Raw genomic sequence first — 25,754 nt, forward strand, 5'->3', positions numbered from 1 at the left:
TATACTAGGCGTAAGCCCCCGAGAGCTAGTGCAGTCTGGCTTTACGCAATTTAGGGCACCGCGCGTTACTCCGGATCAAATGCTTTGCCGGTGTAAGTGTGTTCTGATACACGTGAGATCCCTTTAAGTGGTAAAAGTTGCACAGGTAACGAGATGCAGCAAGTGATTATTAATACCAGGCATTAGCATGCTGGGAAAATAGAAAGTTAAAGAAAACTCCCCAAAGGGGTCATCTTTTGGAGATTGCGTTGTAGCGAGAGCGTGCCATCCTGCCAGCTCAGCAAGAGTGAACAAACTGATCTTTGCCGTCGTAGGGAAGAGTGTACAACTGCTCTTAACACAGCTGGGAAAGAGAATACCAGAGGGTAAAAATGGTGGTGGTGATGATGAGAGTAATAATAATAGCACAAGTACTAAAGAGAGATGGTGGTTCAGGAGGCATCGGAGTCCTCTGCTCCGGGCAAAGCTCCATCAGCCTGGTGTTTACAGGGATGCTCGCGGTTTGGGAAATCAGGGAAAGCCTCACCAGTGGTAACCCACTCCTCCATCCCTGAAGGAGGTATGTCAGGACTTTGGAGTAAAAGTGGTGGAGAACTTTGGAGTGTTGCAGGTAGCTGGCTTTGGGTGAAGCTTTCTGAGAAGATCCTGCTAGAAGGAATTTCACGTCCCAGTAGCAGTGAAGTGCCCCAAACAGGCATTTTATTCTGTCACTGGCCAACATTATCACAAAAAATATTCTTTCCGCACTGGAAAGCTGCGTATTGAAACTTTGCCCAGACCTGATTATTTCCTGGTTCTTTGGAAAGGATTTAAAGAAAGATCATGCTTATAAATTCACTTACTTTTTTTATTTTCCTGCCACCTTCGCAGTGAAAACCTAAAACCTCACATAAAATATCTCTTTTTTTCCTCAGTCTTCAGTTACAAATCACTGGATTTCATGTGCTTTCCCACTTGTCTTGTTCAAATATAGATTGTGCCATGCATAAAAAGGCATAATTATTTAAGGCTCGATAAAAAAGAGACTACAAAGCCCTTAGTTTCTCTAGGTATTTCTGTCTTTGGGCTGAATTCAGGAGGGAATCGTATCCCTCTGTCCAAAGGGGTACTGTGGACCTTAATGAAGCTTTTCAGAAGTTAGAATAAACATACTGTAAATTTTTATCCCCATTTTAGTTCACATCCCTTGTCTCAATTGCAACCGTTGCTTGGCAAAGCCAGACATAAAATTCCTGAAATAAAACCAGATGCTGCGGGAATTATGTGAAATAGTTTCACTGAGAAGAGAGGACACTTGGAATATTATTTTCCTGACTATGAAATGGAAACCATTTTTAGAAAATGAACCATTTTTCTTAGTTAAAAAGCAGAAGGGCACGGTCTGTGCTCGCTGGAAGGCAGGCTTGTTTCTGGGCAAGTTTTGCGTGTTTCACTAAATTGGCTGCAAAGTTACTTGGAAGGATACCCTGAAACTTTCTCTGTGTGGAAATGTTTTCATTGGTTTCACACGGTTTCTTGGGTGATGGAAAACTGTGCCGGTAATGGATTACTTGCCTCAAAAGAGAATGTAGTATGGAATTTTTACAGCGCCTCAAACTCTTTTGTTTGAATGGCGCGTGGTAGTCCCGTAGCTCAGGGGACACCGGGATTTCTTGGTGGTCCTTCCCTGCTTCCCACCACCAACAGAGGTGGGGGCTGGATCCATCTGCCTCCGCAGGCCATGCACCTTCCCTTCCAAGTGTCAAACAGTTTCCAGCAGCTCAAAGCCTAAAGAAATCTCCTCTTTCTGTGTAAGAGCCCCGAAACCCCCACATGGATATGGATTATTTGGATCCAGCTGGGTAAGGAGGTACCATTGCAGACCAAGGTCCGAGGTCTTCAGCGCTGAAGGTGTCACCCTGCATCTCTAGGCACCAGGACAAGGGGGAGAGTGAGCTGGGGTTTGTGGGAGCAAAGTCTTTTGAATACTTATTGCAAGCATCTCCTAAGCATGAAAGTGCGTGAATTTTCCTCTGCAGAAAGCCACAAATGCAAAGCTGGGAGACCCTCTTCCAAGCTGGGAGATGCTCTTCCAAGCTGGGAGACCCTCTTCCAAGCTGGGAGACCCTCTTCCACACTTTTCCTTCAGCTTAGGTGGGACTGGCTTCTCGATCAGCCAACCTAGACGATACTCATTGTCTCCAAATTTCAAACAAAACCAGGGACTTGGAAAAATACTTCTCTGCAAAAATACTCTTGCAGAAACAGCTGTCATGAAATTTCATATGTATATATACAAGTCCCAACTTGGCACTGTGCTAATAGCTATAAGCAGTTTTTAGAATTAATTAAAATATAATACATGGTGTGGGAAATGAAACTCAGTTTCACATTCAGTCTTTAGCCTAGTTATTCTGTTATGAACGCGGTAATAAGTGTTGAAAATGCAGGTGAATATCATGCAAATTAAAGGGAGGATGAAGTATTTTCTAATTTTATCTGGAAAAACACATTAAGGACTGCAGCGGGTCAGCTGGTGTGGTATTAATCACTTCCCAACCCCTGTGGTTGGGCTTTTGGGGCACTTGAATGACTGCCAGTTTGATCAGGGAAAATAAAGGGAGATTTAGGCATTCTAGGCATCTCGCCCAGCAAAAACAAAAGGTGTCATTAACTGGCTGCTAGTGCCTAGTTTTTCCAAGTTAGTTTTCCTTTAAAACTTTTATTGAAGCTATTTTTTCTTTTTTTCCTCCTGTAAAATAATCCACGCAAAGAGCCGAAATGTTTGTGCAGTGCGATTACTCCTTATTATCTTTATGAAGTTTAAACTAGTACAGAAAAATATTGACTTCTTACGCTGAGCTAGCTAACAGCATTTATTTCATACTCTACAGCAGCCAAGAAGTAAGCTTTCTGGCTCCTTCTATTACAATTTTTTCCAATGTTTTGTTATGGGTCTGAACTCCCGTTGACTTTTAGGTTTATTTTTTGCCAGCAAAGCAGGCACATCCTGTTGAGCGGCTGAACTTGTAAAGAGAGTGGTCAGTAAAAAAAAAATAAAAAAGATCTGGCCTAAATTGTGGCCTCTTGGATGGGCGCAAGCTGCTACGGAAGAGAAGATGCAGCCAGCTTGCTGTTTTTATAGCTGGTGTAAATCATTGGATTTGGCTTGGAATAAAAATCCTACAGCCCAGCATGATCCTGGTCAGGTACGAGCCATCTGGAAGGGCACGGGTTCGGGTGGTGGCTGGGCTCCTCCTGGGGACACTGGCTGAGGGTAGGAGGTGTGGTACTCCCAGTCACGACCAACCTGGCTTTCCTTGACCCCCTAAGCTTTCATCGTTTCGAGAACAGCGGGAGGGTGCAGGTGTGCTTCAAGAGTGACCGAGGAGGGCGGATTAGATCACCCATCTCAGAGGTGGAAGATCCAAGTCCCAACTGCCTGATGCCCTTAAGGCCATGTCTGTCCCTGAGCTTGTCACTTCAGGTGGCTGCAGGAATGGGGTTGGATTTGCTGATTCAGTATTTTCTGATGACTCTGCATGCATATGCTCTTAATCCCATAATGTTGCTCACCACTTCAGGCACACTGCTGCTCCTCTGGTTTTCCGGCCTGCCTTCTTTTCAGAGAAACAAAGTGTTTCATTCACCTTCCTCTTCTTTCTCCCTCTTTTCACCGCCGCGTCACAGCGCAGGACGGAGCCCACAGTCCTCAGATTTTGTTCCTTAGAAAGAGTAAGAAAGAAGTACGTCAATGCTTTGGTCTCAGACTGACCTTGTCTTCTTCAAGCCAACACATCTTAAGGGTTTTGTCATGATTCGATGATTCTGTGTTGGACAAAATCATGTCTGATTGGGGTACGTTTTATTATGGCTGGTTCCAGGATGAAATATGGAGACGTATTGTGGGTATGTTTTGTTTTATGATTTTTTCATAGACTTAATGATAGTGTGGCTCTTCTACAAACTGAGACTTTAAGGGCTTGCCCATGCTTTTGCCATCTTCAGCCTTTGGCATTGCCTTCTAAGGGTACCCTGAACATTGCTTATCTCTTCCTAGCTGAAAAGAAACCCCGTAACGACTGTTGAAAAGGGAAAGTTAATGGCTGATTCAGCACGTGTTTCATCACAAAAGTATTCTACCTCTTTCAAATAAAGATAACTTCCAGCACTTTTTTTTCACTGCAAAGCAGCCAACAGACAAGACTAAATTATCCCCGGTATGTTGAAGGCATGGGAGGAGTCTGTGTTGAAATCCCTGCGAAACATGGCAGGAGTGGGGAGGCTGTGCAAATCCATATTTTATATTACATGTCGTATATATCATACTACATATCTGAGGTGTTGGGGTCCACCAAGGACTTAGCAGTGGTTGCTGTGGCAGTAGGGTGAGACAGAGAGTTGTTGTCTGAGCTGGCGTTTGCTGGAAATATCCATTTCAAGGTCTGTATTTTCATGCAGTTTCATAAATTTGAATGAAAATCCATGCGGTAACAGATTTTATGTGTTTGAAGTATGAGCTTGAAAAACTGTGGGCGCTTCAGAATTTAATTTCAAATTGAATTGTGTTAGGTTTAACGGGTTTATATTTATGACTTGTACATGGTCATGAAAGTCATAGCAGCTGACTTTTGAAGCTAATATTGCAGTATTGCATTACAGTTAAATTGTACTCTGTTCTTGTATTCTACTTTTTGTTTTTCTCTTTTACTCTGAGATATGGGAGTGTTCCTGCGCATAATACTGAGCAAGACACCTTTGTGTCCAGAGCAGACTCTTCTCTTGCATATTTTTCAATAAACCATTTTAATGCTTCAAATAATGGCAAAATGATACAAAAATTTAAAAAAAAAAACCCAACACACAAAGATAATATTTTTCTGATTTAAAATCCCAATGGGGAAATGAATTTTTGAATAGCCGATTTTCTGAATTTTTTCTCGAACATATTTGTTGTTGCTTTGCCTCTGAATTCAAACTATTTATGGTGTTGATTTTTCAGTATTTCCAGAAGCTGCATATTCTGTGGCACATAACGCCACTGTGATGGAGTTCGTTTCTGGGCAATTCGGGGCAGTCAGTTATCAGCAAATATTGAAATAAGGAAGGAGGGACTCACCAAACTTCAAGACTTTTTTGGAAGCACTGAATAAATTTAGTTTTATGATCTGAATTAAATCTTCAATCAACATTCTACATTAAAAAAAGCCACCGCATGTCTAAAAGAACATTTTGATTAGCAGTCTTGGCTCTGGTGACGTCTCATAAGTGAAGCAGCAAGAGGAATAAATGAGCCCTGTCTCTTGCTTTACCTTTTCTCTTAATATCACAGTTGATAAGTTTTAAGTACGGGCAGTTAAAATAGGAGAGGAAACGAAAGGAAAGGGTTTGTCAAGGCAGCAGCAAGGTAGCAGTGAGGACCACAGTCCTCTGTCTTTCATCAGTTATGTGTTTCCAAAGTCTGCATTGAAGTCAAAATGATTTGAGGACTTCTTGAAAAATGGAACAATAAAGGGAATCTTAATAGCTGAAGAGAATTTAAAAAAAAAAAAAAAAAAAGGCAAGGAAACCAATTCATGATGTAGCCCGTCACAATGAGGAGTATTTGTCTTCAAGGTTGTTTAGATAATCCCGTTCCTTCTCGGCGGTTGTGTAACCTCCTGTCACGCCGCTTCCCCGCAGTCTTTTTATTTCTCTCTTGTCACTTTGAGGTTTTCCCTGGTTTGAATACCAGCTCCAGCATTTCCTACTTTCAGTGCTTACTCAGACTGGTTTGGACAAAGGTGATGGATTGACAGTGACCTTTATCTGAAAGCAAAGTATGAATTTGAGTCAATAGAGAATGAGGGTTGCTCTCCAATTTCATTTTGTTTTTTTCACCCTAGTTAATTGTGGGCAGAAATTGATGTGCCTGTCTGGGCAAAGCAATAGGAGAGGCCACCTTTCAGTTCTTTAATTGAATTCCTGTATGCGAGGAACCTTTGGGGCTGCTGCGAACGCAGAGCCGGGCTGTATCACACCTGAGGGATCGAGCATCCCCGGGCCAGTCGTGCTCGTGGCAGCCGCCCCTGGAGTGACACTTGTGATTACATATCGGAGCTTCGTGGTGTTGTAAGAGGCAGGGCTGCTTTGGTTGGTGGAGAGGGAAATGGGGGAAACAGTAGTAATTGTTATAGGGGGAAATAAATGCCATGCATTTCTTTGAAAATGGCTGACTCTGTGGACCAAGTCTTGCACGAGCTGGAAAATGTTGAAATTTAGGAGTCTGACGGCAGAAACGCTGAACCGGCATGATGGCTTATTGTGTCTCGGTTTTCCTCCTGTTCGCAGCTGTAATGTGTTCAGAGGGTAAATTGAAACTACAGCCTTTTCTCTTTCCTGATGATACTCAGTGCAGTTTGACATCCCAGCCAGGTCCAGGCTTGTGTTTCATTCCAGGGGCATCGTGAATTTTACTGTGCTCGCTGCAAAGCAGGGCTCAAAGCTGTTGACTTTTCTGCAAACTGAATGTTGTCAGTTTGAGCCTCCTGATCAGGAGAAAAGAGCCATTTCCATCTCCCTTGCGAGCCTTTTGTAGGGAATTTGCCCGTCTGGCTGTGGTTCTTTACAGTCCCGTGGGTGTGAGCAGGCACACACTCTCCTGCAGTACAGAGAGTGGCTATAAATAAGCAAAGAGCAAGATTTTTTCTTTTTTTCCCTCAATTCCTCCCATCCTTGCTTATTCTCTGCAGTAAATGTAAGATTTCACCGATTTCCAGTGCATCGGAAAGGTCAGTCCTTTGCACAGAACCAGCACCTGAGTTTTGGTTCAGGCTCCTTCTGTAATTCTGAGTCACGTAACTATTTTGTCCTTTGGTTCCTCATCTTTAAAATGGGAATAAAAAACTTTTTATTGTGCCTTTTCACCAGTGTATGAGCAGCAGAGAATTTATTTGGACACGGCGCTCAGCAAATCCAGCTTCCAATTAATTGACACTAATTCAAAGAATAAAAACCCACGTGTCACCCCGAACTGCCCAGCCTCCCATGGCACCATCAGATGATGATATGCAAGGTTATCGTAACGCCGTGTGATTGTTACAGGCTTGTTAGTGTTAATGATACTGTCAGCGTGGAGGATCCGGTGAGCTTCCCACCCCGCAATCCTGGCTGAAGGCCACCGTGAGTGTTGGTTGCACTTTTGCCAAGCTAAACTCTGCTGCTGGCTGCCAAGCTCTTAATTCTCCTTTCACTCCTCTGCAAATCAGGCTTCCTGAAAAAGCCCTTCACTTGAATCGTCTGTGGCACCTGCAAGACTGTGTTCAGTTTTGGGCCCCTCACTCCAAGAAGTACATTGAGGTGCTGGAGCGTGTCCAGAGAAGGGCAACGAAGCTGGTGAAGAGTCTGGAGCACAAGTCTGGTGAGGAGCGGCTGAGGGAACTGGGGTTGTTTAGCCTGGAGAAGAGGAGGCTGAGGGGAGAGACCTGATCGCTCTCTACAACTACCTCTGAGGAGGTTGTAGTGAGGTGGGTGTTGATCTCTTCTCCCAAGTAACTAGCGAAAGAACAAGAGGAAATGGTCTCAAGTTGCATCAGGGAAGGTTTAGATTGGATATTAGGAAAAATTTCTTCACCCAAAGGGTTGTCAATCACTGGAACAGGCTGCCCAGAGAGGTGGTGGAGTCACCATCCCTGGAGGTGTTCAGAAAACGTAGACGTGGCACTTCTGGACATGGTTTAGTAGACATGGTGGTGCTGCGTTGATGGTTGAACTTGATGATCTTAGAGGTCTTTTCCAACCTTAAGATTCTATGATTCTATGATAAGAGCAAAGGGCCATCGAGAGCATATTTGAGAGACCTTGGGGCTGCACGTATCCTGCCTCAGCCCCATCAACGTTACTGCCTGGGCTATTCGCTTCCAAGGGGCTGAGGGTGCTGTCTAGCTAATGAACTCACCGTGCATTTATAAGATAAATAAGCAGCATATATTTCAGGAGGACTTTAGATATTTTTATGTGAGGCTGAGCTTCCAGCTGGGCTGAGAATGAGGATTTTTTGAAGTGCTCAGCTGTAGCCAGTACTGCCCCAAAAGCCATCGTGGGCCATCACAGCAATAGCTGTGCAGCGATGGTAGCTCACCGACGCTATTGTGTGTGCAGCCTGCAGGGTATTTTGGTCTGTTTGTGATTTATTTGGAGTATTCATACTGTTATCAGACGGATGTTGAAGGAAACAAGACAAAGTAAGCTTGAGCCGCTGTTCAGGCTGCCGTCACCAAGAGGCTGTCAGGCACAGGGAAGCCTTTACGTGGCGAGAAGCAAGATAAAAAATCAAACCTGTGAAGATTGAATTTTCTCATCAACTTTAATTTGCAGGGTCCACGTGCTTGAGTCGATGTGCACGGCAGCTCTGGGAGCCCGTTTGCTGAGCTAGGCAGCAGTACCGTGCTTATTCATGGGCTTCCTATTAATATATGCAATAACTCATCATGGACTAATTAAGCAGCTCAATTTGTAAAAGAGGCATCGGGGAATTGGATACAGGGCATTTGTTTAAAGAGCACAATGCAGTGTTTTGTTTTGGGCAGCCGACCGTTGTGAATCCCGCTGTCCCCTTGACACTGGCAGCAAATCTAGCGAGCGTGCCTGTCGTCGGCGTGGGTGTTCTCGGTGTTACGCTGTCACTGCGTTTCAGGTAACAAATAACTTTTAACTAATCTGGAGTACCTTTGAGAGCAAGAGGAAACACTTATTGTCAAGGTGACGTGGTACCTTCTGGCCTGGAAGCTGCCAGCTCTGAGTGCCGAAATTCCCGGTGCCAATCACGCTGCCGGCTCCCATAAACAACGCAGCCGTCTCCGGTGTGAGCAGCTCGTCTCTGAAGCAGCGTTAGTAATCCTGCAACTTTGTCAAAGTGAACTGAGCTCAGGTTGCCTGGCTTCGGGTGAGTCTCGAAGGGGCTGAGATGCCACGGTTCAACATGTTCTTTCACATAAAAACTGTCACGGAGGTGGAATTGGTCACAAGTGGTCTAAGTCTTACTCAAAGTCATCATCTGGAAGGTAGAAGAAACCCTTGGAGGATGTGAAATTGCCACAGATTTACAAGAGTTTGGCTGGTTTATAAAAAACCCCAACCTTTGGGCTGCTTTAGTCTGTTCATCTGATGGTGTTTGGGGATGAAATGGCAGGGGAGAGCCCCAGGTGGGACCAGCCACAAAGAAGGGAAAGGAGGAAACGGAGCAGAGACCCTAATGCTTATAGCTGGGCAGAGGGAGAAGCAGCAGCACGGCAGCCGGTGCTTACAGGAGAGGCTCTCTGTAACTGCTCAAGCTAATTGCGGCAGATATTTTTGGCTCAAAAGGATACTACCCTGGATGGTCCTAATACCTGGAGCACTGCTGTGAAGCCGTAGCCCTGATGGTGTGTTTATTAATCCAGATTCTTCTGGTTGCTTGTGTCAAAGCAGTAATCCTGGTTGCTGTGTCCGCTGTGTAGTCTCACATGCGTTACGTGGGTGTCCTGCTGGAAATCATGTCTTGTTTACTTGCCTTTAATAGACAATTAGTATGATGTGTTTCCACAAAATGGATTAAAAAGTTAGCAAGTAAGAAAGTAAAATCCTCCTTACCAGGGGAGACATCTGGAATGACTGGCAGTCATAAGTGTGTACCTGCACTGCGTACGGAAAATATTTTGACAGTTCAAACTGAAAGCAGGCTTTGGAGTTTGGACTTTTTTTTAGTACACTGATATTTTTTTAAAGAACCGCAGTGTGGAACACAGCTTTGATGCTTTAATGGAATCTAGAGAGCTCAATAATATGTTTCAGGTTTGGATAAAAGACAGGAAAATTGCTTCTAGCACTTTTATGCTCAAGAAAAACAAAGCCAAAATCATCCCTCTGTGATGTCTTATCTATAATATTTTATCAGTGTGGTATCTAAGTGTGGCTTTGGTAGAGCTTGCTGAGACTTCTCAGCTCAGAGAGGAGATCCAAGAAGACTAGAACATACTTTATATTACTTGACCTTTCTGTAACAAAAAGAACAAAAATAAAAGAGAGGTGGAGGTGAACGGGTTCGTTGTAACATGCAAGAAGTCAAGCAAACGTGGCAGAAGGCCTCTCTGGATGAACAAGGAGCTCCTGACAAAACTTCCATATAAAAAAGAAATGTGCTGTGGGTGAAAGCAGAGTCAGGTCACTCAGGGGCAACCCAGATGCTATCGAAGTGTCGGAGGATGGGGTTGGGAAGGCCAAAGCCTACCTGGAGTTGAATCTGGTGAAAGACATGGAGGGCAACAACAAAAGCTTCTATGGGTCTATCTCCAGTGGGGGAAGGCTAGGGAAAATACGGGTCTGCTGCTAAATGGGGCAGGGGAACTGGAAAAGGTGGAGGTCCTCGATGCCACCTTCATCTTGGTCAGATTGGCCCTGAAGAACCCCAGGCCCCTGAGACCAGCAGGGAAGTCTGGAGCAAGAAAGACTTGTCCTCAGTGGAGGAGCATCACGTTCGGGAACATGTAAACAAAGTGGACGTACACAAGTTCACGGAGCCTGAGGGATGCACCTGTTGCTGAGGGAGCTGTCTTGACAGCATTGTGAGGCCACTTGATTATCTTTGAAAACTCACGGCAACTGGAAGAGGAGCCTCAGGACTGGAACAGTGCAAATGTCACTCTCGTCTTCAAGTAGGAGGATCCAGGCAATTACAGACCAGTCAGCCTCAACACCATCCCTGGGAAGGTGGTGGAGCAACTGGTCCTGGAAGTTGTTTCCAAGTATCTGAAGGACAAAAAGGCAACTAGGAGTAGTCTGCATGGATTTACAAAGGGGAAATCATACGTGACCAACCTGATAGGAGGTGGCTAGCTTAGTGGAGGAGCGGATAGCAGTAGATGTTTATCTTGATACTAGCACACTGTCTCCCATAACATTCTCATTGACAGACCGATGAGGTACAAATTAGAGCAATGAACAGTGAGGTGCTGGCTCAAGTGTGATCAGGGGCACTTGTCCAGCTGGAGACCAGTCACTAGTGGTGTGCCCCCCTGGTCAACTGTTTAATGTTTTCATTGATGATGGGGCAGAGGGTACCCTCAGCAGGTTCTCAGAAGAATAAGCTTTCTTCACTGCAAGGTTGGTTAAACGCTGGAACAGGTTGCCCAGAGAGGTTGTGGAGTCTCCATCCTTGGAGACACTCAGAACTTGACACAGTCCTGAGCAGCTTGCTCTAGGCTGGGCGTGGGGTGGTTGGACTAGGTGATCTCCAGACGTCACTGTCAACCTCAACAACTCTGTGATTCTGTGAAAAACAGGAACAAAAAAATCCTGTCAAATTGTATATTGTCGTGAGACAGATACATTTTGTCCAAAGCTGCGCTTTCTGAGGGTAGACACATGGAATCACACAGGGAAGTCGGTACAGTCCTCACCTCGGCCGTGCCTCATCCGTGGTACATCCCTGCTCAGCAGCAGCTTTCGCTCAGTAAAGACAGACAGACAATGCTACCCAGCCCCGCTGGATTGAGTTCTGGCAATAAAGATTTCAAAACAGCGTGGCAGTACGCTGGCAAACGAGCGTTACGTAGCACTGAGATTTAATCTTCAAATCCCCCCATTTGCTTTAGCTGCTGCTAATTCTGTCCTGTATGATTTTCAGCAAGAAGCCCTATTAACTCAAGCTGTGTACAGTGCCTTCATAAAATTGAACAACAGAAGTTAATCTTTTCCCTTTCATCTCTGTTCCTGTGTTGCTTCTGAGCAATAGCTTTGTGGGTTTTCACCCTTTTTAGCATGCCAAGCATTTCCTCCATCTCTTTATCTTCTTTCTTTCCTTTATGTCCTTATCCTTCTTCTTGAGACAGCCTCATCTGCAGGGTCCACTGTGCTGCAGACGTAGAACAGCTAGTCTGAGGAGGTTTGAGAAAATAGTTATCTGAAGATTAAGCAGAGATGGCAAGCAGCCGGCTCTAGTTTTATCTGCTTTTGCGCCTTGTTAATTGCGACTGGAGAGAAAAAGGGATTTTATGTTTCCAGTGACGGGGAGCTGATAACTTCTTTAATCTTACAATCTCACTTGTTCCAGTCTCATGACTCACATTGGAAAGGAAAAAAAAATATGTCTAAAAGATCATATGAGATAGCCACTGAACAGCTTCTTTCTTTGGGCCAAGCTTCTCCCCCTCATTCCCAGGATAAAATGAAGCCAAAGACGCAAGTTGTCACGCCAGCCCCAAAGGCTGCAGTCCAGAAGCTGTGGGTGTGGGTCAGACATCCTCCCAGATGAATTCTTGCTGGCTGTCTTCAGCCGTGGAGCAGCCCCGTTGGTCCCTGGTCGTGCACCCCATGCCTTGCTGGGGACGGGACGGGACAGGAGGTTCCTGGCAGGGGCACGATTTTGCCCCATGCTGCCTCTTGCAATGCTGTATATATTAATTTTGGAAGTTGACTTTAGACCTGAAGCCCTTCTGGCTGGCCCAGGGTGTGAGCAGAGCTCTGTGTCGGCAGTCGGTGCTTTGGGAACGTGTCGCGTGGGCTGTGCTCGTGCAGAACGTTTCTGCAGCAAGGTGCAGGACGCGTTTGCTCTCCTTTCCCTCTGCTTTGGAGGCACCCCGTTGAAAGGATAGGCAGACGCTTGCTGCACACAGGTCTTTTCTCCTCCTTTTCAGCTGCTGGTATAAATGGAAGGAGCTAAGGAATTTCTTCCCCCTCTTGTAGCCATTTGCACTTAATTATTTTTATGACGGAGAAATAATGATTTGCAGATGGCAGCGGAAGAACCTTCCAAGAATGTGCCTTTCATTTTGGATATGCCTTTTACCATGGTTTGAAGCCAGTAGATTTAAGAGGCGGAGTGAAATCACATGAGGCCGAGCAGAGACTGCCAGACGCGATCTGCCCAGCTCCAGGTTTTCGAGTCCTCCTCCGTGTTGGTGGCCTCTTGTCACCGGAGGGTCTCACCAAGTGCCCTGCCCGCCCCTCAATTTGCCCTTCTCAGCTGCAGACCTCAGCAAGGGGGTTTCAGTCGAGTGGTGCCTGAAGGAAAGCACCCAGTAAAGCAAATCATGGATTAACGCTTCGTCCTTTAAGACTTGGTGTTCATTATTCTGCTTTTTTAAATCCTCTGATTATCCCAGTTCCTACCAGTTCTTGTGATCCCCGAGTGAGTCACCACTTCAGTTTTCAAAGATGTTTTCTTCCAGTTTAGCCTGCGTGTTTTCTGCTGGTTTATAGATTTTATTTTATTTTATTTTATTTTATTTTATTTTATTTTATTTTATTTTATTTTATTTTATTTTATTGTGTAGATGAGCTCAGAAACCTTATAATCATTTGGCCAGCAGTGGCCACGACACTGAGCATGAATCTCATCGTGACTGTGTCTGTGCCGTGTTTGGGTTTGTTCCTGTAGTTACTGGAGGTATAGTAACACGTGAGTAACAGCCCTCGGACTGCACGTGCCAAACAACATTTGCAGCTCAATTCCTCGCTCTGACGGCAAACAGAAGTCTCTTTCTCCCATGGCATAGCGACACTGCAAGTGGGATTTGTTGCACTGAAACAGAGTTGGGTAGGAATTAGATACTGAGTCCTAATTAGCCTAATTAGCACTGGAGGGGAGCTGAGTACTCCTGCGGGTGCAGTTCATCCTCCAACGCTGCCCGTCCCTCTCCATCGACAGCATGGGAGGCCTGGCTGACCAGCACAGGCGAGGTGCGTTTCTTGTGAGCAGCTAACGGCAAACCAAAGTGAGCCTTGCTTAAAATTTAGTCCAATAAATCACTGGTTTTGGAAGGAATTCGCAAAGAGGAGGTGTAGTTGCGGGGAGGAGGAGGGAGGCGTAGGCTGGAGGGGGTCTCCAGCGAGGGTGCTGCTGCGGCGCGTTGCTCCCGCGTGCATCCCGGGGGAGCGCAGCACGCGTGTGGTCCTGCACGGGACGGGCTGCACGTCCTCGGCCATAGCGTGGCTGCGTGCGCCCTGCAAAGGTGAAGGCCTTTTATTTTTGCTTTTTAAGATACTCTCTTTATTCTGCATAATAAAGACCTAATAGCAGCTTGAGGTTCTCTCTGGTGGCTAAATATTTTAGTCCTTATTCAATGTCTGGTGAGGTTTGTAGGAATTTTTTAATTGATTTTGATGGGCATTGCCTTAGGCCTAAAATACGCTGCACTATCCAGGCCCACGTAGAAGTGCACTGGTCTCCAGAGAGCCAAGAGCCATGGGGATGCCAACCCCGAGCAAAGCTCTTCCTAAATAATCCCACGTGTGGATGAGCTGTATAATATCCATCTCACCTACTTTGAAATGTCTTTCTGTGTCTGGCCCCACATCTGGGCTATCTCTGCAGATCAGAGGGAGAAGAGGACGTTTTGAGGGATGATCCATCCCACCCTGACGTGGGTGGGTAAAGCTCTTTGTGGAGGTGCCTCTGTCTGCGTGGGTCTGGGAAGAACATAGGTGATGAGCTTGGGTTAGAGAGTCTGCGAGGGGAAGAGATGCTCCATGCTAAAATCTTTTTTTCCTGCTTTAATGCAAAACCAAATGTAGGATGAAAGCCTGGAGCTAAATAAGAACAGCATAGGCTGGCCTTGAATTTCATGGGACACCATGTGCAAGTAGGCTGGTTGGCTTGAGGACTGCTTTAGGCTTTGCACAGCCGTGACTGCAGGGTTAAGGCTCCCAGTTTAGGTTGTTAACTCAAATCCAGCGCTAGATTAAAGCTGTCGCAGCCGTCGTGGCCCTTGCCGCAGCCGTGGTTGAGCGGGATGTGCCTTTGCTTCGCAGCTGCAGCACTTTACAGCTCGGGTATGGAGATCGGCTGTCCGTGAGTCCTCTGCTAACTTGGGCAGGCGACGGTGTCGGCTTCAGCCTCCCCCTCCCAACTGCCGCCAGATCTCCGCTGCGTCCCGATCTTCCAGCTTGGGAAGATTAACAGTGTTATTCTTGCCCATGCCAAAAAAAAAAAAAAAAAAAAAAAGAAAAAGGCTATAAACTGGTTATGAAAGTATTTGACTTGTCAAAAGCTTTTCAATACTTTCTTTCCAGAGCAGGAAGGGAAAAGCAGAAGAAGAATGGTTTTCAGCTTTCTTTTCCTTTTTTGGTGTATGAAAACTTTGGGGTTTGGTTTTCATTTAGAAAACGCAAAAAGGGAAACTACCAGTGTGAAAATGAAATACAACAATGGGTTTTGGTCAAAGCAAAGCACTTTCAAGAAAGACAGCAACTACAATACCATTGTCCTAAGTAATTGTTGCTGCCTTTGGGAAGGAGTTAAATACTGCTTAATTTTTGATCCGCAGATAGTGTGGGGTGCAGCCTCTGACAACATGTAAATTAATTGCTACCTTTAAACCGTACATTTGTTTAACAGCTGCTATTAGTTCATTTTAAGAGATTTTACAGATCTGGGACTAAAACCAAGTCCCTCTGCCATCATCACCAGATGCCATTGGCAGCATCAAGGCTTCGGCTGTGCTTTGTGCAGCACGTGTGTGACCCAGTAATATGTGATCTTAACACAGAGGAAACGAAATGCTGTCTCTCTCCTACGTGGATGGAGCTTAAGAGAAATAAAAAGCAGCTGTTGTTGGACTGGCTGGCCACCAACACTGCTGACTGAGGGGTTAATTGCTGGCGTGGTTGTACGGGTCCATAATTAAACGTCGTGTGCATATTCTCCCAGTAAATCAGTGCAGTTGCAGGTCAAACCTGAGAAGTTCCATGACAGCAGGGTCTGTGTTTCTGTTCTGCTCTGGTGCTCGTATCTGGGACTGGTGAGAACAAAAAGGAATTTCTAAATTGCAGTATTTTTCATGGAAATGGAGTTCCTGGTACCTGGCAAGCCTGACCTGACTGGGCTGTGGCTCCTCGATGGGATTTCTGCTGGGACCGCTGTGCCTGCCCCATTCTTGCCAAAGCCAGGCTGGGCTTGGACTCCTGGCCAGCACAAAGCCCAGGGCAAGGCTGGGGTTTAGGCAGCGGATTTCCCCAAACACCTTCAGCAAGGTTTTCTTACAGCAAGAGGGTTTGGAGAAGTAGAGCGCACGCTGGTCTCTGGGAAGCTGAGTCATCTCTCCCTGGTGAAGGCATCTATCTCAAAAGTAATTATACCGAGATGAAAACAGTCAGCGACAAGCTCTGTACCAGCAGTTGGAGTTCAGATTCTCATTTCATGCCGCAGAAGGATGAGTAATTCTAAATAGCTCTAAAGACATTGAAAAGCACCCAAACCATGACAGACAGAATGTAGCAAATGAAAACAAGGTAAGTTATTATATGCTTTTTGAGTGTATACAAAGCCCCATTATCACTGGTGCACTGATACACACCTTACCGTTGTGCGTGCGGACCCGTAACGTGTGCTCTGGCGCGGGGCAGGTTTGGTGACACCAAGCCTGCTCCTTCCTTTCCCTGGCAGCACTGAAGGCTGGGGCAGCCTCGTCGACTCCGAGCTGGGTTAGGTAGTGATAAAAATAGCTGTGCAGCTGCTCCGTCCTGGCGCCTTCCGCAGGAAACCGCTTAGTCAAAAATACGGGGGAACCGTTTGATGAAGGAAGGAGAGTCTTGCTCTCTACCCTCAGACAGAAAGCTAAAAATGCATAGAAATGGCAGGGAGGCAGGAGGAGAACCCCAACCTTTCCCTGTCTGGGCTATCCACGGCGATGAGGAGGATGCGAGCAGCCAGGCATGATGTGCGTAACTGTGCTTAACGGCGTGCTAGGGCTCGTGCGCTTACAGGAAAGATCAATGAGCGGCTTCTAGTTACACTAATGAAGCAGAGCTGAGAGGTACTTTTCAGGCCCAGAGCCTCAGAGGAGCACATCCTTTTGCACCTGAATGCATCTTTTTAATTAAAAAAAAAAAAAAAGAAAGTTTTACCAGCATATTCTGATTGAAATCTCAGCCCTGGTAGGTAATGATGGCATTGGCTCCTCCCAAACGAACCGCTGCTGAGTTCAGCATGTGGGACCACGCTTGAGGCTGATTTAAAGCCTATCGAAGTGGATGGAAGCATTTCCATTTTCCTTTAGGGTCTTGGCTCACACTTTACAAGTGTAATTTGAAGTGGAGCCAGAACACGGCCCAGGCTTCATTTTAGAGGGAATTTGGTTGAAGGCTTTTCATCGCTTTAAGGTCTGCAGTGACTTCAAGGCTGCCTGGTGACTTACAGGTAAAATAAAATGTCTTAGCATGCTGGTATGACTTGCAAAACCATGAGCAGCATTGGAGCAGCCCTTCTCCTGCATGACCTTGCTGGAGCAGAGGAATGCAGAAAAGGCAACGGCTGCTCAGCCTCCGAGGCTGCAGCAAGGGGCACGTTTTCCAGCAGATGGTTCTGAAAAAATTTGGTGACAGCAATCTGGGAGCAATCAAGGTGGGCTCTTCTGATTTTATGCTTTGTTTCCGTCTTGTGTGGTTTTGTGTGTTTACAGGGAATTGCTATATTTGTCATTTTAAAATCGTACCATACCCAGGAATGCTGATGAATTAGGCACTAATAACAATTGGTGTTGAAATCTAAACAAATGAATGAGAAGTGAGTCATAATGTCGTCATGACCTGAAGACACAGCGCTGCTCATTGTCTCTTTTCTTCTGCATTATTCACTTTATACGTTCCAGTTTCCAAAACTCATTATTTCCATTTGGGTTTTGAAATGCGTTTCAAAAACGCCTGAAAAGTTTCCAGAACTGAAGTTAAAAAATGCTCTGGTTGATGAGAATGTTTTGTTTTGCTAAATCTGAAATTTTGCTCTATTCACAGCTTTCATATTTATTATAATTTATTATAAATTTTGAACTTAATGCAAAATCAAACCCACAGACACTCTTCATTCTGATGAGCTCTAAATGAGGCTTGATCCATTATCTTGAAATGCTACATTACCATTTTGGCGGAATTTCATTGAAATATTCCAAATTTTTAAAGAAAAAGTTTTTAGATGCTTTTGACTCGTCTGTTTTCAGAGGTGGCCAGAGCTTTATATACTGATTTCACAGCAAACACCTGTAAGGTAAAAGTGTGAGAACAGAGCAGGGCACCTCACACCCATGTCCTTTGTATTCGTGGTGCAGTAGAGTCTCCCCGGGGCAAAACGTAATGCACGCGTGCCGTAGAGCTATTCTTAAAAATGTGTCCTGTGCTGCTGCTCTCGGGTTTGTAGCCTCTGTCACACGTTTGAAAGGAATAAAATAGAAGTAGCTGCTTCAGCAGAAAAGTTATTAGTGCTGGTGCGCCCTTGAATGGCAAGCCTCGTATTTGGAGGCAAAAGCTGAAATGAGACATTTTCCATTTTATGATTTTGTCTGTGGAGAAGGTCCTTTTAATCTCAGTTTAATGAAAGCCAGCTCAAGATGTGTAAGTGACTGTGAGTGCTTGGAAAAGGCAGGAGTAAAGCTTGAAGTGGGCTCCAAAGCAAGATGAATCTCTTCTTTAGACGAGGCAGAATTTGGAACGTGGCCGGGTAACCACCGTAAGCTTACTTGTTTGTACGTGCGTGACACTTCATTTAGATAAATGGCTTGGGAAATACTTCATATACATGGCGGAAAATGTGGCAGAATAAATTAGCTCGGTGACAGTTACATCAGGAGCACCCATCTTTTCAGTCTCTCAGACCAAAATAACTGAGAACAGTCTGGCCTCGTTAGTTGTTTACTGTTAACGGGTGATGTCTTTCATCCTTCTGCGCTCCTGCTGAAGGACAGCAATTGCGGTTTGCACAGCACAGCCTTTTTCCAGATACCGCATCTTGAGTATGTTGGTGAGAGCGCTGCTATAAAAGCACCCACCCGTCCCACCTGGGCGTGGGCTCTTCTGGGACTTGCTCTTGTCCTTCACCAGTGCCTCGCAAAAGTCCATGAGCCACCAGAAGGCCCTGCACAACAGGTCCCGTTGCCCGTCCCATCCCTGCTGTGCCAGCACGTTGTAACAGGTGACTTTCAACATATGGAAATACGGAATGTCATATTCAACAGGAACGTCCCCTCCATGGACCAGGGCCATCTCAGAAGCTGTGGTGCCTTGGCCTGACTTAGATGTGTATCTAAGCAGAGTTGTACCAGGAACTTGGCCAAATGGGTGGACAGCATCATGAAGAACCTTAAACTTGCTGATTTTTGAGGGCATGCTATCTGGTGGAAAAAACTGTTTTGTCCCCACAACGTAGCATGAGTAATACAGGCTGTTAATTTCCGATGGTGGAAGACTACCTTATTGTCCCCTTGCTGGGAGCTGAAATGAGTACTTGAGAAGCAGCAGTGCTTTTGCTGGGTTTCTGTCGTGGTCCAAAACAAAGTGCTTGTTGCCTCTGGGTGTTGATGCCACCAAAGTCCAGCCCGGGAAGTCCTCTTCTGCTGAATTGCTTCATTGTAGAGGCAGAGCATGGCCAAACACAACAGGACAGCCCTGTGATGGTGTAGGTCATACTGTACCATCCCAGCTGCACCCACACCACGCTGGCTCCTGTTTGTCCATTTTCTGCAGAGGGTTATGGAACACAAAGACTCCACCTCTTTCTCAGGGAGGTCTTAAGTCACAGAGTGCCTGAAGCTGGGAAGGACCTGGGCGCAGGTGTCACCATGTGCTTGCCCCGTTCTTCATTCTCATCCGTGGACACCATTGTGGAGGCCAGCCTCAGTGCGTGAACAAAGCCAGCTTGTGTCGTAACCTTCCCACAGCGCAGATGAGGAATGTCGCCCTGCAGAGCACTGTGCAGAAGATGGGATTTTCCCACTGGGAGGCCATGGGAGCCTGCGGTCGTGGGACAGTCCAGTTGATAAGGATGCCTGGAGTCAATCAAATAGGAAAAGGGAGAAAACGTGCAGTCAGACTGCATGGCCTCGTGGTTGCTGGCTGTCTGTCTCATCAGATGTGCGCGGTCCTCCCCGTGCTGCCTTCAGCCTTCGCAGGATGCCCGGCACGGGCTTTTCGAATGCCCGGTGCTCTGGGCATTCATAACGCTTCCGAGATGTGCACAGCCAGAGCGGTGCGGACTGCGAGGGAATGCATGGGGGAGGCGGATGCCACCACGTGGGGTAGCCAAAAGCGCAGCCCAATTTTGGCAGACTTGGAAAACAGCGATTTTGACTTAAAGACAAATTTCTACAGTGAGAATCTGTTTTGTGTGCTGTTCCAGGCTTCGGCTGAAAAAGTAGAAATATTCTTCCTGGAAATATCTGATTAGAATATAATCACCATTTTCATACTTCTTGGGGCTTTTTGAGGCTCTCAGTTACAGGGAATGGTAATTGGTTTCTTCGTGTTAGAGTAAAATATCTGAGTTCATGAGTGTGTATACATATAAATAAATAAAAACATTCATTGTTTTTATCAACATGCTTCATTGGGAAAAACAAATTTCCTTGTGAGCTCTTCTTATGGCTGTCTAATAGCTAGTCAGGTGACAATCTGCCTGAAACCAGCGTTGTGGGATTGTATCGCTGCCACCGCAGTTATTTCTAATTGGCAAATCAAGGACAAGAAGAGTCAGGGAAGAACAGATGAGGACTGTGCTCCTGTTGTTAAAATGCAATCTTGAAATTGGCCTGTGCTGAGGGAAACATAGCGCCGCTAACCAGGCTTGCAGTACCTTTTGCAGGGATTGAGGGCATCATTAATCTGCAGGGCCTTTCTTTTGTTTTTTGTTGGGTTTTTCTTTTTTTTTTGAGAAGTAAATTGGTTAGTGATTTTTAAAAAGGATGTAATATAAAAATAGAAGTAAATGGATATTAGGTGATCTTAAACAATGACTATGCATTTGTGGATTTAGGATTGAAATTCTTAAAATCTGTTAAATATTTAGTGAGACTTTTATACATAAGAGGACGAGGGGAAGCACAGAAGTGTGGTAGCCACAGTAGTATCAAATGAATAAACAGCATCCTGTCAGATTGAAGACATGAAAGTGTTAGTGTATGTTTTTACCACTATCTCTGTTCTGCACATTTCATGCAAAATAAATAATATTAGTTCCTAAACTTTCTAAATAAATCAACGAACTGAGTCCATGACCCGTTCAGAGGTGGTTTGCCTTGCTTTGATCCAAAGACTTCAGATGAAGCTCCTGCAGCTGAGCTGTAGAGCATTTGGGAAATGACTGTTCTCACCAGCTTCCAGCAGTTTAATTCACTTGAGAGATTTGACTGTTCAGAAAAACAGCACTTTTACTGCACGTCAGAATTCCATAAGGTTTATCCTTCAACACTTGGCGATACGCCTGTGTTGTCCAACTCTCTTCTCCTGATTCAGCTTCTCTGTTACAACTTTATTGAAGAGCTTTGATTAGTAGAAGTAGAGACTGACCTTCAAAAGACTCCTAACCATGTCTTCCTTGACCAGCAACCTGTTGTTCTTACAGACCCCAGCTGCAGTTCAGGTCCCTGTGTGCTATTTGCTACGTGGACAAAAGGGAATATATACCTGGATCCATCTCACTTGTGTTTAGCTGTCTAGTCTAGTAGAATCACACAATTGATGGTCCCATCTCCTCCATGCTCTAAGGAACCTAGAAAACAGCTCAGACCGGGTTTTCAGTCTGGTACCTGTGGACACTGGCTGTCCAGGAATTATTTTACATCATCTGTGAAGAGAGTAAGAAAAAAACCCTTTGTATATGCTGTACTGTAATCTAACTTGGAGAAGTTTCTGAAGGGGTCTGCTCAACTGGAGAATTTCACAGGACTCAGAGATTAGAAACGTCTGAAAAACACCATGGTAGACATTTAAGTTTAAAATATCCCTCAGAGTCCTACTGTACAAGATCATTCCTTATATTCCAGGATCTTGGCCGGGCCCCAGCTGAGGTTAGACCGCCGTGGCACTAGGAACAATCCGCATGTGTTGTGGCCTCTATCCTCCTGTGATTGTATCTCAGTTAGACTACACAAGTTGTAAATGGAGAGAACAAAGGCAGATAGCACAGAAATAACTTGTCAGGATGCTCGTGGAAGAACCAAGACAGTATTTCACGCTTTCTCTACCCTAGCCCAGTGGTGTCCTCACTGTGACCTCCGAACATCTGTCTTAAGCATCTCTGCACAGGAATTGTAGAATAATTCAGGCTGGCGGGGACTTTTGGAGGGCTGCAGTCCACTTCAGCACAAAGATGGCCAAGCTTCAAGATCAGATCAGCTTTCCCCGGAACTTGTCCAGTCGAGGATAAAGAACAGAGGCTCCACAACCGCTCGTGGTCCCAGTGCTGGATGCTCCTGTTGTGCATCCTGGCTGCAGGAGATGAGCATGGGGAAGGCTTGGTTTCCTGGTCACAGTTACAGAAATAGAGCTCGCCGTCAGGTGCCCAGAGGAGGGCAGCCCTGGGGCGCTCACAGCCACGCACCCAGCCAGCTGGCACTGGAGGGGCGGAGGGGCTGTGCCTCTGCTCCCCAAGGTACTGCTAGGACTACATACTGCATATATATATATATATATAGCTGCAGGGGAAAAATAAGGAATTAGGGATATTTCAGGGTTTCCATAAGCACAAACAAGTACCTAAACGCCAAAGTGGTTATGTGTCAGTGTGTTTTATCTTCTACGTAAAGCTCCCACATGGATCCATCAAGTGGAGCCTTACGTTGGATTGATTTACAGCAATGTTGTGTGCGTAGCTTAACCTTCATCCAGCGTTCAGGGCAGCGGCCAGACACCGTGCCATCGTGAAGATGCTCCTAGCTGTCCCTTCGGGGAAAGATGAGGACAGCACAGAGCTCCTGCTTCATTTGGGTCTCGCTGCTGTTAGATTGCACTGAAGATGTACAATATAACAAGCACAACAGCCAGCCGGCGTTTGCTGCATGAAAAATCATTCGTTGTGATGCTCTGCAAAGTGGTGTCCATGCTGTGACCACACCCCAAGGTAAGCAGGACGAAGTGAAGGAGATGCTTTCTGCCTGGGCGTTCGGGAGCAGAGGAGCATTGAAACGTGCTCCTTGGGAATGGGGTGCCAGCTCTAACAAGCTAATGGAGTCTGCAGGTGGCAGAGGTAGGATTTCAAAACCTCTTTGATCTCTACCCTGGTAGTTTGATGCCACGGATCTAAGGAGCAATTTGCAATGTGGGTTATAAGAGGACTTAATGTGAAGCAAGATGCTTTCTGGGCAGCCTTGAAGGACACTTTCCCACTGTAGTGGTAGGATACATGAGCATCACTGATGCCCTGTTGGAGGTAGGCAGAGGCAGATGTGGGTGCTGGGGAAGGGTTACTGCTGCTCCTCTGGACATTAATGTCATCTCAGATCTCCTAATGGAGCTGTGACCAAAGGTGCTCTTCTTCCAGTGGGTTGGGTCACCCTAAACAATAAATATGTTCTGTCTTCTTTGGGTTTTGTTGAATTAGTTTAGGGAAAGCCAATGCAAGCAGATTTGCCAGCAGATCTGGAGTATTCTCTTAAGGTACTCTGTGATTCTTTAATTATAAATAATCCAAACGTGCAAGTTCACTGTAGATAGGGGAGAGTGTGAATTGACCAAGATACATTTACCTTTTTCATGCCACCAACACAAGGCCCATTGTAACATGGAGGATGTAACACCCGGGCATGCAGATGTGTCCACAACAGCCTTCATCAAAACCGCGCGAATCCTTTCTGCATTTGACAAAAAGCTGGTGCTGGTGCTGGTTAAAGAGAGAGCCTGAAATCCTGGCTCTGGGAAAGACAACGGGAGTTGTGCTGCTCATCTCAGTGCGGTCAGGACTTCATATCCAAACAAGGCTTTGATCTAGATTAGATTGTACAGAAGCAGTATTAATACTGTTATTAATAGAAATGGGAATGCAGCCCTGTTTTTAACCAGTGCTGTGAATAACAGGAGGAAAAAAAAAAACATTTTGCATCAGACACATTTTTGCTTCCATCCCTTCCAAATCTGTCCCCACTCACTGCGCAGCCTCGGTCCTCTGGGCTGTTGCTTTTGTGTGCTAGCTGAAGGGTTGAATTCCTGGCTGCTGTGAGCAAGTTCAAGTCCTCTGAAGTCAGTGTCCATGCACCCAAAGTATGTCTACATCAAGGGAATGCTGTGGTCTTTATGAAGCCAACATCTAATGGTGAGTACAAGCTCTGGCTGCTTGCTCTGGAAACTTTTGAAGATGAAAGAGAGAGTCCAGATGGATGGCCACCATGGTAATTCGATGGTCTTGGAGTGTTTCGTGGATAGATCAAGCAGCTGTGCCACAGTTATCACCCTAAACACTGCCTCCAAAGACAGGGCTTCCAAATTCAAAATCAGCTCTAGCTCAGCAGCTGTTCTGTCCCGACAGGAAATGTTTAAGGAGTTGGCCAGACTTGAAGGAGTGATGTTCAACAGATGATGGTGCCTACCATGTTGAGATGAGCAGCTGTTAGTAGGTTATTAATCTTAGAGAGTCTTTGCACAATGCTTTACCTGCACATGTACCAGAATTTTAACATGGTTTTTCCGTGGAGGTTGACGGCTGGTTGTGACAATCAGTTTTCAGTGGGTTTGCTGATGATAGCTTCAGAGCCACAGCAGTTGCTCAGGCTTTAAACTTTCATACTTGCTTTGAGTTGCAAAGTATTCATTATTTCAAAGTACAAGACAGCTCCGCTGAAGAGGGGATTTTAACGCTGCCAGAGAAAATAAGCAGATGGCAGAGTGAATGGCAAAAATATGACAGACCTGCCCTGGTCTCTAACCATCTGGTTTGGACCTTGGTTTAACATTTCACACTTGCACTCATGAAGTCCGTCTGTAGCAGACTTGGTGCTGGGAGGGAGAGCGCGTGGGGCAGCAGCACGTGGCAGCCCGCGGACGAGGATGACTTACGTCCGTAACACGGACAGATACGTTTTCTTCTCTGAAACAAGGGCCGGGCGACAGCCGGGCTCCACATTTTGCTCGCCCTGCCCGACCTGCCCATAGCTCGTTACTGAAGCGACAGCCGGGTGTCCGTGGCAAACCAGCATCGCTCCTGGTTTTGGCAGGACCAAGGAAGCAGGTTTAGAACAAGATCTAAGACTAAGGTAGAGAGCCTTAGATAAACCCGACAGTTTGTTTCAGCACTGTTGTTCAGAATCCTTTCCAAGCACAATGAATGAGAAAGACTGTGGCAAAAACATCGGAGAGCTTAGGGAACATTGTCTGTCTGGCTTTGAGGCGTGAAATACCTCGTGCGTGTACATGCCTGTACGTACTCGTAAGCACCCACGCCAAATAACAGACACACGTAGGGACTGCATACGTTTCCTCCTCTATATTTGCGTGCTCCTGTTTTAAACTCATTAGCTGCTCGTTTTGATCAGTTACTTGAGCAGTTTTCTGCAGAGAGGGTAGGCTGAGTCACATTCAGTCCTATCCATCTATGAACATCTACGGAGAGCTCGGCTTCCTTCCAGTACCTTCCCCATCAGCGTCTGATGAGAGGGTATCTATAATTACAGATCACAAAAGCCGCAGTCGTGATGTGCTGGAGTTATGAGGACTGGAAAGAGCTCGGTGGAGCTGGGGTGCTGTCAGCTCAGGAGCTGCTCTATCACGCGCCTGCCTCTCTCTGCATAAATAATTCTGTTTCAGAACTGCCTCTTATGGTTAAAATGATGCATGGCACCTTCCCCCCTCCTCCTGCCACTCCCCACGTGGAATCGTGTTAGTCTGCAGAACAGTCTATGGATAATTTTCTCTAAAGGCTTTTTTGCATGAAAAATAGATCAAAATTGTGTTGAACTATTTACGCTATGTTATTTTTACAGCTTTGACAGAAATGGTAATAGGAAAATGAGATCAAGATGCTTTTGGTACATTACTGGCAATAAAAAAAAAAAAAAAAGAGCAATCTC

The 25,754-nt window shown here is 45.7% G+C and overlaps 1 protein-coding gene across 2 annotated transcripts in view; it reads left to right on the forward strand.

Annotated features, from left to right (window-relative positions):
• Positions 1-25,754, forward strand: part of GALNT17 (polypeptide N-acetylgalactosaminyltransferase 17) — a 215,337-nt gene that overhangs the window by 161,358 nt on the left and 28,225 nt on the right. The gene's annotated exons all lie outside the window — the stretch shown is intronic.

Source organism: Balearica regulorum, chromosome 19 (assembly GCF_011004875.1).
Source record: "Balearica regulorum gibbericeps isolate bBalReg1 chromosome 19, bBalReg1.pri, whole genome shotgun sequence".
Classification (NCBI taxonomy): Eukaryota; Metazoa; Chordata; class Aves; order Gruiformes; family Gruidae; genus Balearica; species Balearica regulorum.